Raw genomic sequence first — 18,167 nt, forward strand, 5'->3', positions numbered from 1 at the left:
CATTGATGGATGGATTTTCTGGTTATAATCAAATAAGGATCGCCCCTGAAGATCAACACAAAACATCATTCACTTGTCCTTGGGGAACTTTCTGCTGGAACGTCATGCCCTTTGGGCTGAAAAATGCAGGTGCTACATATCAAAGAGCAATGACCACTATCTTTCATGATCTCATGCACATAACTGTGGAAGATTATGTTGATGATCTCTTGGGTAAATCAGTAGACAGAAATACACATTTGGACATACTTTCAGTCATCTTTGATCGGTTGGAAAAATACAAAGTAAGATTAAATCCCAAGAAATGTGTCTTTGGAGTAACCTCCGGGAAGCTCCTAGGATTCATTGTGTCCAAAAGAGGAATCGAAGCCGATCCAGCAAAAGTCAAGGCTATCTTGGACATGCCGCCACCCAGAAACATTAGTCAACTTTGATCCTTACAAGGGCGACTCCAGTCTATACGAAGATTCATAGCACAACTTGCAGATAAGTGTAATCCTTTTCAACACCTGCTACATAAAAATATCAAATTCAAATGGGATGACAACTGTCAACAGGCTATCCAGACGCTCAAAGATTATCTTCTAAATCCGCCAGTTCTGATGCCACCAGTTCCAAATCAACCACTATTATTATACATTTCAGCTACTCCAATAGCATTGGGGGCACTCTTAGCGCAACGAATTGCTGAAGGCAAGGAAAAAGCTGTATACTATATCAGTCGCACATTGGTGGGATATGAGCTAAACTACACACCAATCGAGCGTGCATGTCTCGCCGTAGTCTTTGCTTCACAAAAATTACGACATTACATGCTTACTCATAAGACTAAGTTAGTTGCAAGGATAGATCCATTGAAATACCTTCTCAATAAAGCAATACTTACTGGGCGACTGGCCAAATGGGTAATGATCCTTAGTGAATTCGACATCGAGTATGTGTACAAAAAAGCAATAAAAGGACAAGCCATCGCAGATCAATTAGCAGCTGCCCCCATGATTGATGATGTTCCTCTAAATTTAGAATTTCTAGATGAATTCATTTTAACAATATCACATGCAAAGCCATGGCAACTATACTTTGACGGCTCATACACATAGCATGGGGCAGGAGCTGGTATTCTCTTTATAACTCCTCAAGGAGATTCTATACCAAAATCATACCGCTTATCATTTCCTTGCACTAACAATATAGCGGAATATGAGGCATTAACAACTGGATTACGAATTGCAGTTCAGTGGAAGATCCAGGAACTTCATGTTTTTGGGGATTCCCAACTTGTCATCTGTCAAGCAACTGATGATTACCAAACAAAAGATGAAAAATTACTGCCTTACAAGCAAATGGTGGATGATTTGAAACAACACTTCACAAAGATAGATTTTGAGCAGATACCAAGAGAGCAGAATCGTGCTGCAGATGCCATGGCTACAATTGCTTCACTGATTGATCTACCTCAAAATGAGACCTGCTATGAGTTCTTGGTGGATAACCTGTTGGTTCCTTCATATGAGATCACTCCTACTGAAATGATATGCGTTTTTGGTCCTGAATCCCAGTTATATGGTTCCATCTTCACATACCTTCGCGACAATACCCTACCTCCTGATCTATCAAATAACCAACACCGCACCTTCATTCGCCAATCCTCTCGATATGTCATTTTAGCTGATATCCTATACCGGCGAGGTCTAGATGGCACTCTTCTTAGATGTCTAGAAAGCGACGAAGCTCAGATTGCGTTACGTGAAGTGCATGAAGGGATATGTGGTCCACATGCTAGTGGTCCTACCTTGGCCAAGAAACTCATTAGGACTGGATATTACTGGCCCAATATGAAAAAAGACTCATATCAGTTTGTCAAGAAATGTAAGCAATGTCAAATTCATGGAGACCTCATACATGCGCCATCACAAGAACTACAACCACTTGCATCTCCTTGGCCCTTTTGTTAGTGGGGACTCGATCTCATAGGCAAGATTCACCCTCCTTCCTCCAATGGTCATAAATTCATTATCACAGCCACAGAGTATTTCACGAAATGGATTGAAGCCGTGCCTCTCACACAAGTCACTGGAAAACAGATCGCTACATTCATCCTTAACTATATCATATGCCGATATGGTATTCCTGTTTCCATTATTACTGATAACGGGCGTCCCTTTAAAAATCAGGATGTTCGTGAACTCTGTGACCGCTTCCATATTTCCCATCGTTTCTCCACACCGTACTACCCCCAAGGTAATGGCCAAGCTGAGGCGTCTAATAAAACAATCCTTAAAATCCTCAAGAAGACAGTGGACGATGCTGGCCGTAATTGGCATATCCAACTCAATCCTGCACTTTGGGCCTACCGCACAAGTGTCCGCACACCTACAGGAGCTACACCCTATTCACTAGTCTATGGTTCTAAAGCCATCTTGCCTATTGAGGTTGAGTTACCCTCTTTACGGGTCTCTTTGCAAAACATCATCACTGATGAAGATTACAGGGTCTCTCGCTTACAAGAACTAGAACTGCTGGATGAACGGAGACAAACTGTTTTTAATCATCTCAAGGCTTACCAACAACGAATGAGTCGCAACTACAATCACAAGGTCAAGCCTCACACATTTGAGGTAGGTGACATGGTTCTCAGAGAAAACCCCAAGAATCAGCAAGACAGAGAGAAGAAGGGCAAGTTCAAACCAAATTGGCTTGGTCCTTACATCATCATAGCAGTATATGGCTCTGGGGCATATCAGCTCTCAACTACAGAAGGTGAACCTTTGGAGGATCCTATCAACAACATGCACCTTCGCAGGTTCTACACATAGCTCTTTGGAATATCCTAATTCAAAAATACAAAAAAAATTATAAAACAAAAAAAATTGTTACTTGGTGAAAACCTGGCAAACAGGCGCCTTGTGACACAAAAAACATTTGAAAAAATCGAAAAAAGTAAAGAGAAATAATTTTGTCCAACGGTGAAAACCACTTCGGTGGCGCCCTGGGCAAGTACCATGGTGAAAACTGGGTCACCAGCGCCATGCATAGAGACATTGCTCCTCCCTCCTTCAGGATTCTCTTTCATCATTTCACTTTGCACACACTCACGACCAATTCGTTCATAATAAACTTACCCATTCCCATCATGGCTTGTTATTGATCTACCCAAGATTGGTTAGCCATTCATAATAAACATTCCTTTTCACCTCCCTTTCCATCCATAATAAATCAGATCCTATCTGTGGCTAAGGCAAAATCCTATGGCTAGTGATGGGTGTGGAACTGAGAACATCACATGTTTCGAGGAGTACAGTTTCTTCCAACTTTCTTCAGTTTATCCGCGCACAATTCGCAATAAAGCAACATTTGCATCACAGATCCGCAATAAAGTTTCATCTTCTCCGCAATAAAGTATCAGTTTCATGGATTCAGTTAGTTTTAGATGAGACACAGCAACAACAATGGGCTTCAACAAATCAAATCTTTCAACAGACTCAGACAACATTATGGTTCAGTGCTATCTATCCTTTCTGTGAAAGTAAACATTGTGACCACAATCAAATAAGACTTATACAAGTGACAAGAGACACTAAACTTGAGGACTACAGTGGATGTTGGTGTCGAGTCTTGGTTTTCTTTTGATTTTATCTTTTGGTGACATGTCTTTTAGCTTTTCCGGGATGTCTTTGACTAGAGATTCTATCTCTAGGATGTCTTTGACTAGAAAGGCGAGGATGGGGTATCGTCACCCATTTTCTTTTGCTGTCTGTGGATTGTCTCTTAGTAATGCTATGACTTATCCAAGGATATGAGGACACTATGAGTCTAGTGTGAATTGGGGCATTCCTTGTTTGTGACTGTCTTATCTCCATGCAAACAGGTACAATGACTTTCTAGGTCGAACATATGCCTCGATTGTCATAACCTACTTGCCATAATAAAGCTCAATGATGATAACACACAAGAAGCTCTTTCACTTTCATATCTTCTGTCTTTCATCCCCCCTTTCTTGATTGAATTCCATCATCCTTCTCGAGTCCGCGTAGCCTGCTATCACATGACTGAGTATAATGACACACCAAAAATATTTGCATTTCATGTAGTTGCACCTGCATTACCACATATAAGCATTTCATACATACATATAGATATCACAACTGCATCACATCCTGCACACAACACTTGTTAGCACAATTTACATTTGCATTTTCATATTCATGTGCATTACATACATTCACATTTGCATCATGCATACGTATATAAAACATAAAAGAACAAACTATATTGCATTGCATCATATACATATTTGCATCCATATCATAAGCATCACATAAGAACATCTCATCACATAGGTACACATGCATATAGCTGCCGCAAAAAAATGAATCATCTCATATATATAATCATAAGTGTCATGATACAATGATGTCAAAAATACATATGGCTACAATTACCCGCAAGTGTCTACAATACAAAAAGAATGGTACAACACTGATACAATGGGAGCCCTCTATGGCTATGATGAACTCCCTCCCTCGGAGCCACCTGGCCTCGGTGGAATCTAAGCCCCTGAGGGACTCACCCCAGGATCACCCTGCCTCTCTCCTCTATCTGGTGGTGGTGGAGGACCCATGACCCCACCACTAGATGCCTGCCTCCTCCGACTCCCTCCTGTAGCTGTCGCTGTATGCGACGGTCTATGGAAGCTCCTCGCCCGCGGATCTGCTGGCACTGCACCACAGTAGGGGTCCCTCCAGTACCCTATCTCCTCTCCGGCCCGTAGGACATATGCATATCCTGCCCCTATGTCCTCCGCTGCCTGCCTCCCTGCCCTCAGCGCTGCCTCAGCCTCTGTATAGCACTGGATCGCCTGATCTCTCTCCCGCTCAGTATCTCTGAGCCTCGTCCTGAGCTGGTCTCTCTCCCTCTCTAGCTCTTGTATCTCATCTGCCTGGCCCTGGCAGATCTCCCTGAGCTCAATCAGCTCATCCTCCTCTGGGTCAGCCCCCTCTGCCTCTGCCTTTGCCTGTGGCTCCCCCTCGGTGGGTGCCTACCCTTGTACCTGTCTCCGTCCCTGCTCCTGTGCCTGTACTGGCACCTGTCCCTGTCTCTATACCTGCCTGGGACCCTGTGCTGCTGGTACCTGTAGGGGTAATCCACCACGACCCCTCACCACTTGAGCCTGTCTCTCCTCCCCACCCTCCCTCCGAGGTGCAACTCGCCTCTCTCCCACTACTCCTCTCCTCCTCCGTCGGCCTCTGCCCCCATCACCTCCTCCATTATCATCCTCCTCACCACCACCATCTCCCTCCAGTGCCTCTCCTAGATCTGTCAACCGTGGGAATGGATGCTCTGCCCAATACGCTGTATACTCTGCATCCATCCCGACATCCTTGATCTCTGGCCACATGTCCCAAGGTAGAGGTAGCATCTCCACCAGCTGTGTCACTGCCTGATCATACGACAGTAGCGGCCCAAACTGTGCCTGATCTCTAACGGTGCGGGCATACATGCCTGAGCCCCGCGACATCCTCTGAATCCAGCCAAACTGTCAGCCAACCCTGTCCACCAGCTGCCTCTCCAGCACATAGGGCGTCCGCCCAATTAGGTACCTGCTCCGGAAGGTGTAGGGCAGCTCCACTGCATCATCCTCCCACTCCTCGCAGCCTAGATAAGGTCGCCATATGACCTCATCAATATCATCAATCACTCGCCGCCAATGCTCCAACCTACCAATCCGTGGCTGCGAGGTGATCATATCATACAGGTGCACAAAACTGCGTCCATGTCCCCTGCCTCTGAAGTGTATCGGCCTCGTCACTGGCAGATGCTCATAAGCCCAAACCTGCAATAGTGTCACCCTGCAGCCCAATCCAACTGATCCATGATACACAAACTGATGCAGCTCATAGTACAAGTGTGCCAACACACACGGTCCCCAGGCATATCTGGTATGCTGTGTCATCAGCCTCTCCAGTGCTCCCCCCCAGCCCACAGCCAATCCCCGTGTCGCCCTATCTGGACACAGGAAACCACTGATAGCTCCTCCGATCACCGCCAGCAATGCTAAACCTGTGGCTGTCATGGTATCCCAGGCCACGTGTCATGCCCTCATCTCCAATCCAGGGTCCTGAAATACTCGTCTCAAGGCCTCTCTGTCGCCATCTCGATCGTATGGGATCAACTCTCCATCGATCGGTATCCGTAATATCCTGTACACATCCTCAAGGGTGACTGTCATCTCACCCATCAACAAATGGAATGTGCACGTCTCAGAGTGCCATCTCTCAGCCAGCGCAGTCAGCAAACCCATGTTTGCCCGAAACTCAGGCACATACAATATATGTCTCAGACCCATCTCCTCGATGGCAACTCTATCCTGAAACGACAACTCAGGTCGCAACCTCTGCGTCGACGAGAATCTCTCCCGTGACTCTAACATCGGCAAATACTCCTACAGTCAAGCAAATCAATCATGTCAGTCATAGTGGCATTCACTGTTTATCACAAAATGCTACTTTTTATCCAAATGCATATTGCTATCTATTCTAGTGACACTCACTGTTCATCACAAAGTGTTGCTATTTATCCTAGTGGTACTCCCTGTTCATCACAAAGTACTACGTGTGTGACACTCACTGTTCATTGCAAAGTGTTATTCACATTTGCACTCCCTATTCATCACAAAGTGCTGCTCGTATTTCAGTACTCCCTGTTCATCACAAAGTACTCTATCTTGGTACTCACTATTCATCACAAAGTGCCTTGATCTATCCTAGTCTTCCTAGAGGACCTGCTTGAGTGTATCCTCTCAACAGCTTATCCAATCGACAGCGTATGTTCATCACAAAACTGTCGATTTAACCTAGAAGATGCAAATTCATGCTTTTTAAACGCAAACGCGCTTACATGATGCAAACACTTTTAAAGACTGCACAGACGCGCCTGTCTTACACAGACGCGCCTGCCGGACACAGATGTGCCTATGCTCTGCATAGACGTGCCTCTTTGACACAGACGTGCCTTCTTGGCACAAACGCGCCTGAACAACACAGACGCGGCCGCATTTAACGCAGACGCGGGTCCAGACACAAACGCGCCTGGCACAAACACAGATGCGCCTAGCAGACATAGACGCGCCTGGCACCAACACAGACGCGCCTGGATGTTTTTTGACACTTTTTGGACCCTAGTCTAAGCACATTTATTGCCCTATTCGACATGCATTAATGACAAAATTAAATGCGTCAAAGTACAAGGAGGTTTGGTGGTACTTATCGGCTCTCCTGCCTCTGCTGGCCTCTGAAATCGGCGAACACAGTCGAATCTATGCATGAAAGCCATCGCTGCTGACTGCTCCTGTTCTTTTTTCGCTCTGCAATATGCTCTTGTGGATGCATGGATGACAATGAGGATGTGTTTTCCCCCGTGGTCTATCTTATAGCCTACCCTAGCCCTCGCCTTCATTTCCCGAGTTAGTCTTCGTTATCCCGTGACTTTGTCACTTTATCCGGTCAATCCATTCTAGCCTTTCTTTCTTAATCAAGAGATTGTCTGCAATCTTTTCAGACATTTTCATCCAATCTCTCGAGGGGGCATATCATTCCCATTCTGGGGCAACTCGGTATCAGTTCATCTTATCTTCTTTGAAACAACGCGACAAGCCGCATTGTCTCAAAGAGGGGCAAAATGTAGACACCTAAAATTGTCATGTCTAATTAAATAAATATTTTATTTATTTAATTATCTAAGCCTAATTCTTCTATTAATTAAATAAATCTTTATTTATTTAATTAATTCATTTATCCTCTTCTAGCCTTATTTCTCATTTAAATAAATACATTTATTTATTTAAATTATCCTTTTCCTAAATTAAATAAATATTCTTATTTATTTAATTATCCCACTTCTATTAATTAAATAAATCTTTATTTATTTAATTCATTCATTAGCCTTTTCTACCCATGACACATGTCATTCATCTCTTAATTCATACACTACCTACCTCTTTCATTATTTTATTATTCCTTTACCTACCCTCTAATCCTAGCCGACCTCCTTTTACACCTCTCAATCTTATCCCTCCATTTCTTATAGTGTCTTCTATATAAGGAGATGCTTCCTCATTATCAAACCCTAATGAGCTAATGAACTATTTTTGATCACTTGACTACACTACGATCCTACTTGCAACCACATTCCGTTCTTTGTTGAGCTCTTGTGCATATAAAATCTGAGAGCAAATATATCAAGCAAGATCAATGGAGATAGGAAGAATGGAGATCAAAACCCTATTGGATATGTGATGGTATAATCTTTGTGATTTCATGTGATTTGCATTGTCTTAGGTAATCTTCATATGTTATGGTGGATCTTTGTTGATTGTTAGGCTAGGGTTTGGTGGTTGAATTCATTTAGCCTTTCAATCTTGTTGTTATTGTTATCCATTTTCACCATATACACATACATACATATACATACATACATACATACATACATACATATCTATATATGCATATACATATATGTGTGTGTGTGTGTGTGTGTAAACACACACACATATATATATGTATATATACATGTGCACGCGCACGCACGTGTGTGTACATATATACACACGTGTGTGCACACATATGTATGTATGTGTACATGCATAAACATAAATACATACACATATATACACACACATACATACATACACATACATTACATATACATATATACATAAACACACACACACATATATACATACACACACACATACATATGTATGTATGTATGTATGTATGTATGTATGTATGTATACACACATGTGTGCACACACACACACACACAGATATATATATATATATATATATATATATATTTATGTGTGTGTATATATATACATATATATGTATGTATGTATATATACATACATACATATATATGTATGTATATATGTATATATACATACATACATATATATGTATATATACATACATACATATATATATGTATATACACACATGTGTGTGTGTATACATACACATACATATATACATGTGTGTGTATGTATGTATATGTACACACACACACACATACACGCATATGTGTGTGTGTTTGTGCACACGCACGCATGTGTGTACATATATACACACATGTGTGTGTGCACACACACACAGATATTTCTATATAAGTATGCATGTATATATGTACATGCATATACATACATACATACACAGACACACACATACATATACATTACATGTAAATATATATGTATATGTATGTGTGTGTGTGTGTGTGTGTGTGTGTGTGTGCATGTGTGTGTGTATGTGTCTGTGTACACATGCATAAATACATGTATATGTATACACACACATGTGTGTGTGTGTACATATACATGTATGTATGTATGTATGTGTGTATGTATGTGTTTTGTATAGAAATAGTGTTCACAAGTTTAGCTATTTAAACAAGGATTTAAACCTATTTAACACACATTCCATTAAAAGAAGAGTGAAATCAATAGATTCAATCTCAATTCTATTAGGAAGAGGGTTGAATGCAAATTTGATTCCACTACTTTTGATTGAGTTGAAAATTATTAATTGAAAGGATGCAAAATTGAATGTAAAGAACTAGTCTAGAAGGTACATGCATGAATTAACAACTTGAATTGATTATACTATCTGATACTGAAATGAAAACTTCATAATGAGTTGATAATGTAGAGGTGCACTTATGTTTGGAATCTGAGGTTGGTTTCATAGGACAAGGTCACTCAGAGTGCCTTTATCTTCCAGCCACTACACACCAACCACGATCTAACTTTTTGAGACCCAAAATTGAATGCTACAAATTTGGGAGTTGTCTCCTGAGGACGAGGTTGCCCAAGGTGCCCTTGTCTAGATAGGATCTGGATGTGGTGTTCTGTCTCTGCTTCTTGAATGTCTCCTAATCTTTTTGTCTCCACCAGAAACCCGTAACTTTACACAAGAGGAAAAAAAAATGGTGTTTGGGTGGTTTATAGGGGTTTTCTTAGGTCAAACCTTAGGTTTGGAAGTAACCCTTGAATTGAATTGAAATGATTGGTTGAATTGATTATACCTTCAATTGATGAAGTAATGTCCTTAGGATAAGTCTTCCATGTTTTGATGCAATAACATGACAAATCACATAAAATCTATCAGGAAATTATCATTGAAGCACAATTGAAGACGTCTTGATTTAGCTTGGTGCTCCTTAGACTTAGATCCACTCGTGAAGTGGTTCTCTTGAATTGGAATGATAGCATAATGATGAGATGATTAAATTTAATTGAGAGAGATGCCTTGTATAGGGATTTCATAATAAAATCACCTTTAGGAAAACTTAGATTCCTTATTTTTTCACATGGGGCTATGTTTGGATAGGGTAGGACTAACATATTATCCTCTCAAAATTTTAGAAAAGAAAAAGCATCAGAGAAGGTGGCTTGGGGCTACCTCGTCTCGACAATTTCAGCCCAGCTTTTTAGGGATCCAAGATAATAGGATCTTAATATAAAAAAAATATTGTATGAAAATATATAATGTTTAGATGGGGGGAACATTTCTTGAGATTTGAAATGGGGTAGGATTTATAATAAATCAAAAAAATAAAAAATAAATGGCACACCTAGACTTAAGGGCCCAAATAATAAAGTGTTAATGTGTTAAAGTGAATAAAACATATTTAATTAAAAGTTAATTAATTACAATAAAGGTCTTGTAATGCATAGAGGAATGAGAAATACTAAATGAATGCTATAAGAGTGTGAAATTGGACACCCTAATTAAAGGTGTAAAAATTACGACATTACTGTATGTATGTATATATGTATGTATGCATGCAGGTATGCATGCATGCATATATGTGTATGTGTGTGTGTGTGTATGTGTATGTGTATGTGTATGTGTATGTGCATGTGCATGTGCATGTGCATGTGTATGTGTATGTGTATGTGTATGTGTATGTGTATGTGTGTGTGCATGTGCATGTGCATGTATATGCACATCTATATATATATATATATGTATGTATGTATGTATGTATGTATACACACACATTATATACATATACATATACATATACATATACATATACATATACATAAACATATACATATACATATACATATACATACACGTGTGTAGGTATATTACCCTATGTGGAATCATTTCAAAAGAAAGACCAATTCAATGATTTCATGTTCATAAACACAATCTGGTTTCATACTACAATCATAATAAAATTCGAGATAAAGAATTGAAAAGACCATTTTTAATCACCTATCATGTCTATTATACTCAAAAGTATAGAGTTGCAAAATTTTCCCACACTCAAAAGCATGGAAAGGTTCACAAATGAAACTCCATAATTTTAGAAATGTAGGTCAATCCAGTTAGACTAATGATTTGTGGCATCTTATTTTCTATAGAGCCCTTAGACTCGCAAAAAGCGTCCTCACTGTTTTGATTTTATAATAATGTCTAAAGATTTGTATTGTATATCACCTTATTTGGGTCTCATAGTCACAAACTCATCTTACATGCAAAAATAATACAAGAACAATAAATTTTCCAAAATTGCAATCATAGATAGGGCACACGATTACTGAAGATATTGGAACCAAAATAGACTACCAAAAAAATATGCACAAGATGGATTTGCTAGAAAAGTTTAGGAGTATTTGTAAAAATAGGAACTTTGGAATGACAAGAAAATAAGGGCTTACATGCCAAGGACAATAATTTTAGTGACAAAACATAGACTTGGAGGTGATGGCGTGCGAGGGCGGCATTTGCAGAGGCTGAGCTAGGGAATCTGTGCCCTAGCTCGTGTTGGCTTTCACGCAGGGGGGTTCTGAGCATCGTTGCAAGGAGGGGGAGTCTTTAGTTTTTTGGTTGCTACATGTGGTAGCTCGGGGGTGTCAGGGGTGTTTGGTCCTCGGGTCTCAGTCTGCTACTGTGGTTGGTGGTGTAAGCGGAGTTTGGGGGCCTTATTTGATGCAGATTGGAAGGTGAGAGGGGTGGGTATTTTTGGGCGGAGGTTTTTTCGTTTCCCATTTCCGTTTGGGGTGGGGGTTTTTCTGTCGTGCATGATGGCTGGTTCATGAGAAGTGGCTTCAGAGGCTTCTCCTAGCTTGGATTTTTCGAGCAGCTTTGGGTTCGAAATCCCTAAATCATGGCATTAAGACTTTTGATAATAACCTTTTTGCTTCCGAATTAGGGGTTGCCAGCGATCGTGTATCCAATGGATCTCGGATTACAAAGTTTAACAGTTGTCTGGAGAGATGCAGAGAGAGGCCGAAATTTTTAATTCCACCTAAGATGATTGCAGAAGATGTTGAATATTTTTCAAAGCATTTGCTTTACTACAAATTTTTGGGGATGAGGGTTTCATTGCAATTTCTGGAAAATTAGGCTCAGAGGCCTCGGGCACCGAAAGGAGAAATGGATATCATGTTTCTTGCAAACAATTACTTCATGGTTACATTCAATTGCATGGAGGATCACAATAGGGTTTTTGAAGGAGGCCTGTATTTTATAACTAGGTGGGGTTGTTCATCAAAACTTGGCATGCGGGATTTAACCCTTATGAGGAACTCCCGAATTGGGTCCCAGTTTGCGTTAGATTAGCTCATTTTCCGGTGGAATGTTGTCGGGAGGATGTGTTGCGAATGATAGCTTCATTTCTTGGGAATCCTGTTGGATCTTTATCGCAAACCTTGGGGAGAAAGGTAATGACTTTCCCTCATATCTGTGTTGAAATTGATCTTAGTAAGCCTTTGCTAGATGCTATAGATATGTGTGCGGGCTCTTATTCTTGGGTCCAGCAGCTGGATTATGAGACCTTACCATTTTGGTGTCGCCTATGTCATGAGTATGGTCATTTGTAGTGCAAGTGCCCTAGGTATAAACCGACTATGCACCAACCTCAACAGTCATCCCGTAACCTTGATGGGGTTGATAAAGGTGAAGCTCCCATGTCTGGTGTGACTGTGGGAGTTGATGGCTTTGTCCTAGTTAAGATAAAGAATAGGAACCGTGGACAAAAGAGATCTCTGCAGGAACGTCAGGAGGAGGATACTTTTAACAGATTTGAAGTTTTGTATGACCTTAGTTACGAGGAGGTGAACTCGAGGTTGATTCCCTTGGATCATAGTGCAGTAGAATTGATGCTTGATAGTGTGAACTTGGATCCTACCTAGGGTCTGCAGGAGGTTGGAAGTCAACAGATGGAGATGGATCAACATGTATTGGCTCAGATGGGACCCATCTCTAGTGCTGGAATGAAGATAGCCGGTGGGGATATTTCTCCTGCAACACAAAAATTGGACTTTGCTAGGGTTAAAAGTAATAAGATCTCTTTACACCTGGGTCTTCTTCAGAAAGATATCAAGAAAGGTGCAACGAAGAAGAACTCGAAGGTTGGCAGAAAGAAGGATTTGGATAAGATTAAATTGATGGGGGAGAACTTGGTTGAGTTAGGGTTAGTAAAGACTCTGGATTCTCATTTTTCTAATCCCCCAAAACGATTGTTCTTTCATGGAATGTGAGGGGCTTTAACAGTGGCCCTAGACAAAAAGTTGTTCGGGAATTGATTAGGAGTCATTCTCTTGATGTCCTTTTCTTGCAAGAAACTAAACTTTTAGTAGAATGTATGTTGGGTCTGGTGCCTAAGCTATGGGGGAGAGGCGAATGTCAGTGTATTGGGGCAGTTGGCTCCTTTGGAGGTGTGGCCTATCTTTGGAACCCCTTGAAGATTCACCCTACTTGGTGGGTCTCTTCCAGATCATCCTTATCTGGGGTGGCCTCTAGTCTTGAGACTGGGGAATATATTCTGCTTACTAACATTTATGCCCCTAATGATCTTTAGGGTAAGCAGAATTTGTGGTCTCATATTACTTTTATGCGTGGGCTTATTCCTTTTCATCTGTGGATTATGGCGGGTGATTTCAATGCTATCTTAGATTTGAGTGAGAAGAAGGGAGGTGTTATGTGGTTGGAGCCTTCTTCCTTCCTTCTGTGGGATAGTTTATCAACCTTGAATCTGGTTGACATCAAGTCCAGTAATGGTTTGTTCACTTGGAACAACGGGAGATTAGGGGAGTATTGGATTGCGGAGTGGCTGGATAGGTTTCCGGTTTGTAATTTTTGGATTGGTGGGGGATGGTCCACTTGCTTTGAGATTTTAGATTGGAAAGGTTCAGACCACTGGCCCATCAAATTGGTGTCCTCTTCTGCTCAGGTCACTCGCTCTCCTTATTTCAAATTCCAACTTATGTGGTTGCGAGATTCTTCTTTGCAGGTTCAGGCTGCAGAGTGGTGGAAGAAAGGGAGGCCAGCCTATGGCACTACCATGTACACTTTTGCCAAGCAACTATAATTTGTTAAGTTTCAGCTTAAGCGATGGAATCGTCAGTGTTTTGGTAATTTCTCTCATGCTAATACAACTGCTCAATTAGAGTTGAATGGCATTACTAGAGAGATTAGAGAGCATGGATTGTCAGAAGCCTTGCTGAGGGAGGAAGTTAGGGCAGTCAAGGTTTTAGAGGAGTGGGAGCTTAGGGAGGAAATCTACTGGAAACAGAGAGCTCAGATTGATTGGCTTCAAGAGGGAGAGAAGAATACTGCATTCTTCTTCAATTCAGCAAAGGCAAGAAGGCATGGAAATTCCATCCCTGTCCTGGTTAATGATAGAGGTGAACAGTGTTTATCCTTGCAAGAGATTTCTAGGGAGTCTATGTAGTATTTCCAATCCCTTTTTAGGGAGGATTCCCAAGGGGAATGAGAAGAGGAAATTTAGGTTCTTGCTTGTATCCCTTCTCTAGTTACTAGGGAGATGAATGAGAAACTAATGGGTCCCATTTTGTTGGATGAACTTGAGAGGATTGTTTTTCACATGAAGAAGGGGAAGGCGCTGAGACGACCGGATGGGTTCCCAATTGAGTTCTATCAAGAATTATAGGATATTATCAAATTGGACTTATTGGAGGTGGTCCAAGAGTCCCAGAGGAATAAGTAGATGCTTCGGGCTTTGAATACAAATTTGATTGCGCTCATCCCCAAGTATGATTGGCCTGACTGGTTAGGCCAGTTCCGTCCCATTTCTCTTTATAATGTGATTTAAAAGATTATTTCTAAGCTGATAGCAGAAAGGTTGAAGAATTGGCTTGGGGGGTCATTTCAGAAGAGCAAAGTGGGTTTGTGTAGAGCCGTCAAATCTTGGATGGAGTGGTCGTCACTACTGAGACCATTCATTCTATGCCAACTTCCAAGGAAAAATATATGTTTATCAAGATGGACATGGCAAAGGCTTATGATAGAGTCTAATGGTCCTTTCTCCAGAATATTCTTAGGGCATTTGGTTTTGCTGATGAATGGATCCAATGGGTTATGAGTTATTTTTCATCTACCTCATTCTTAGTGCTAATTAATGGAGATCATATGGAGTTGTTTGGTGCATCCAGGGGCCTTCGTTAGGGGGACCCTCTTTCCCCGTACTTATTCATTCTCCTGGTTGAGGGTCTGGGGAGATTGATTAAATATAATGTGGGGTTTGTTACTATTCATGGTTGGAGTTGGGGTAATGACATACCTCCTCAGTCCCATTTGCAGTTTGTGGATGATACGACCCTGATGGTACTGGCTAGGATTAGTGAAGCTATAAATCTGCGTAAATTTTTGGATGTCTATCTTGGGGCTTTAGGCCAGTTGATCAATGAAGATAAATCTTCCATTATCTTCTTGAATATGCCGAGAACTATTCAGATGAGGATTGCTAATATCTTGAGATTCCAGGTCGGGTCTCTTCCCTTGACTTACCTGGGTATTCCTATCTCTGTTGGTAATCCTCCCAGGGACTCTGGCAAAGGTATTCTAGACAAATTTCGCAGGAAGGTTGAACATTGGAATCATAAATGGTTATCCTTTGTTGGGCAGGTTCAATTGATCTAGTCGGTGGTTCATGCTCTTCCGATTTATAGGTGTATGCTCCAAGTAGCCCTAAAGTGGTTTGTGAAGGAATTAGATTCTTTGGCAAGGTAATTCTTATGGGCAGGCAACCTATCCTCCCATAAATGGAGTCTTATCAATTGGGACTTGGTGTGCAGCCCGAAGCAGTTGGGGTGGGATTGGCTTAAGGCAGTCTTCTTTATTTGGGGAGGCTTTGGCGACTAAATTGTATTGGAGGTGGTGTGTTGAACAAGATCGAAGATGGGCTAGGATTTTGTCTTGTAAGTATATGCAGAGGATCTCGAAAGAGGAAATTTCAAGATATCTGCTTGTGGGATACGATTTGGAGTACTCTCAAGAAAGGGGATACATTGATAAAATAAGTTATTTTTGGATCTGTAAGAAAGGAGAAGAGGTTCTTTTTTGGTCCGATTCTTGGGATAGCTATCCCCCTATTATTGATAACTTTCCTAATTTAGTGAATCTTTTCTAGAGGTTCCTGGAGGTAGGGTGGTCTAGAGTGAGCAACTTTAAGTCTGGTTATAGGTATGGGTAAATGGAGATGGTGTGGTGGAAGGTTCCTAATGAATGGTCGGTTGTTGATATGGAGGAAGACTGCGCTGATCTTTATGGCATTTTGGCTAGTAGACACTATAGTTCCCTTAAGGATAGGGATAGACTTGCTTGGTCACCGAATCGTAAGGGTGTTTTTACTGTTGCCAGTGGGTACTAGGAGCCGTTGTTCCATCGCTTGGAGGGGAGGGAGGTACACTGGTGGAAATATGTTTGGAACAATTTCTCTTGGCCGAAGTGTAACTATTTTGCTTGGACTTTGGCTTGGAATAGGTGTCTCACTTGAGACAATATTCGCAAGCGTGGGTTCCATGGGCCTTCCATCTATGTTTTGTATGGTAATGGAGAGGAGGATTCCTCTCACCTATTCTTTAGATGCTCTTTCTCGTTGCTGCTCTGACATTATTGGTGGGGGGTGTGGAAGCAACCCTGTGTTCATGCGGATTCTTTGGTGGAGTTTTGGAGCAGTTTGGGCAGGCCTCTTATTTTGTCCTCTTTTCTTCAGACTGTCTAGCACATTGGGCCCATTTTTATATTGTGGCAGATTTGGTTAGAGAGGAATAGGAGGATTTTTAGGGATGTCAGACTGTTAGTTCAACAAGTGTGGAATATAATCATTGGCATGATTCAAGAGACGGTGGAAGCTAAATGCGAGGTGAATTTTCCTCTGGATAGAGGAGAGGCTGATATTGTGAGTAGGCTAGGTTTACAAGAGATGTCTCATGTCTCAGCTTGTGCCAGGAGAGGTAAACATGCTAAGTAGAAGGTCCAAAGGGAGGGAAGGTCGTTGCCCCCTCAAGATGATTTCATAAAGATTAACACCGATGGATCCTCTCAAGGTAATCTAAGCCTTGTTGGGATTGGGGGGGTTGGTATGGATTGTATGAGGGTTGTGGTTTTCTTATTTTCCGTTCATAAAGGGCAACAACCTAATAATTTTATGGAGGGATTATAAATTTTCTATACCCCGGAGCGTGCTTTTGAGTTCGGGTGGTGTAAGGTTATCTATGAATCTAATTCGTAGATTATTGTTAACCTGTTGAATGAGCAGAAGGTGAGTGGGATTAATTGGTAGCTGGCAGGGATCGTTCACCGGATTTTGCAAATTAGTGCTATGATGGAGAAGGTGTCCTTCATCCACATTCCTTAGGAATGGAACGGGTCAGTTGATTTCTTGGCTAAGTGGTCCTCGAGAAATGGTGATGATTGGAAAGTTGAGGGTTGGGAGCATCTCCCCTTGGATTACTGTCAGGACTTACATAAGATCTTTGCTGAGGATATGGATAGTTATGAAGCTGGTTGATTCTTGGTCGAGAGTGTTGTTCTCTTTTGGAGCTTTGGGCTCTGATTTTCTTTTGTAATGTTGTATTCTAATTATTAATAAAGTTTTTACCCCTTTATTCAATAAATAAATAAATAAAATAAAATAAAATTTTAGTGACAAAATTATTACTAACAAAAATTTTGATACATGCTTGTATAATTTAGATATTTAAAATACATGTGTTTTCATACAAATGATATGAGATCAAATAGGTCCAAAGAGAATCATATAAAAACAAGACCAATATAAAGAGGGGAGATTGGGAGACATTGCAATAACTTTGGATCACTTAGCAAGTTAGAGGCCAAACTCATGGCTAT

This window comes from Cryptomeria japonica, chromosome 7 (assembly GCF_030272615.1).
Source record: "Cryptomeria japonica chromosome 7, Sugi_1.0, whole genome shotgun sequence".
NCBI classification, from domain to species: Eukaryota; Viridiplantae; Streptophyta; class Pinopsida; order Cupressales; family Cupressaceae; genus Cryptomeria; species Cryptomeria japonica.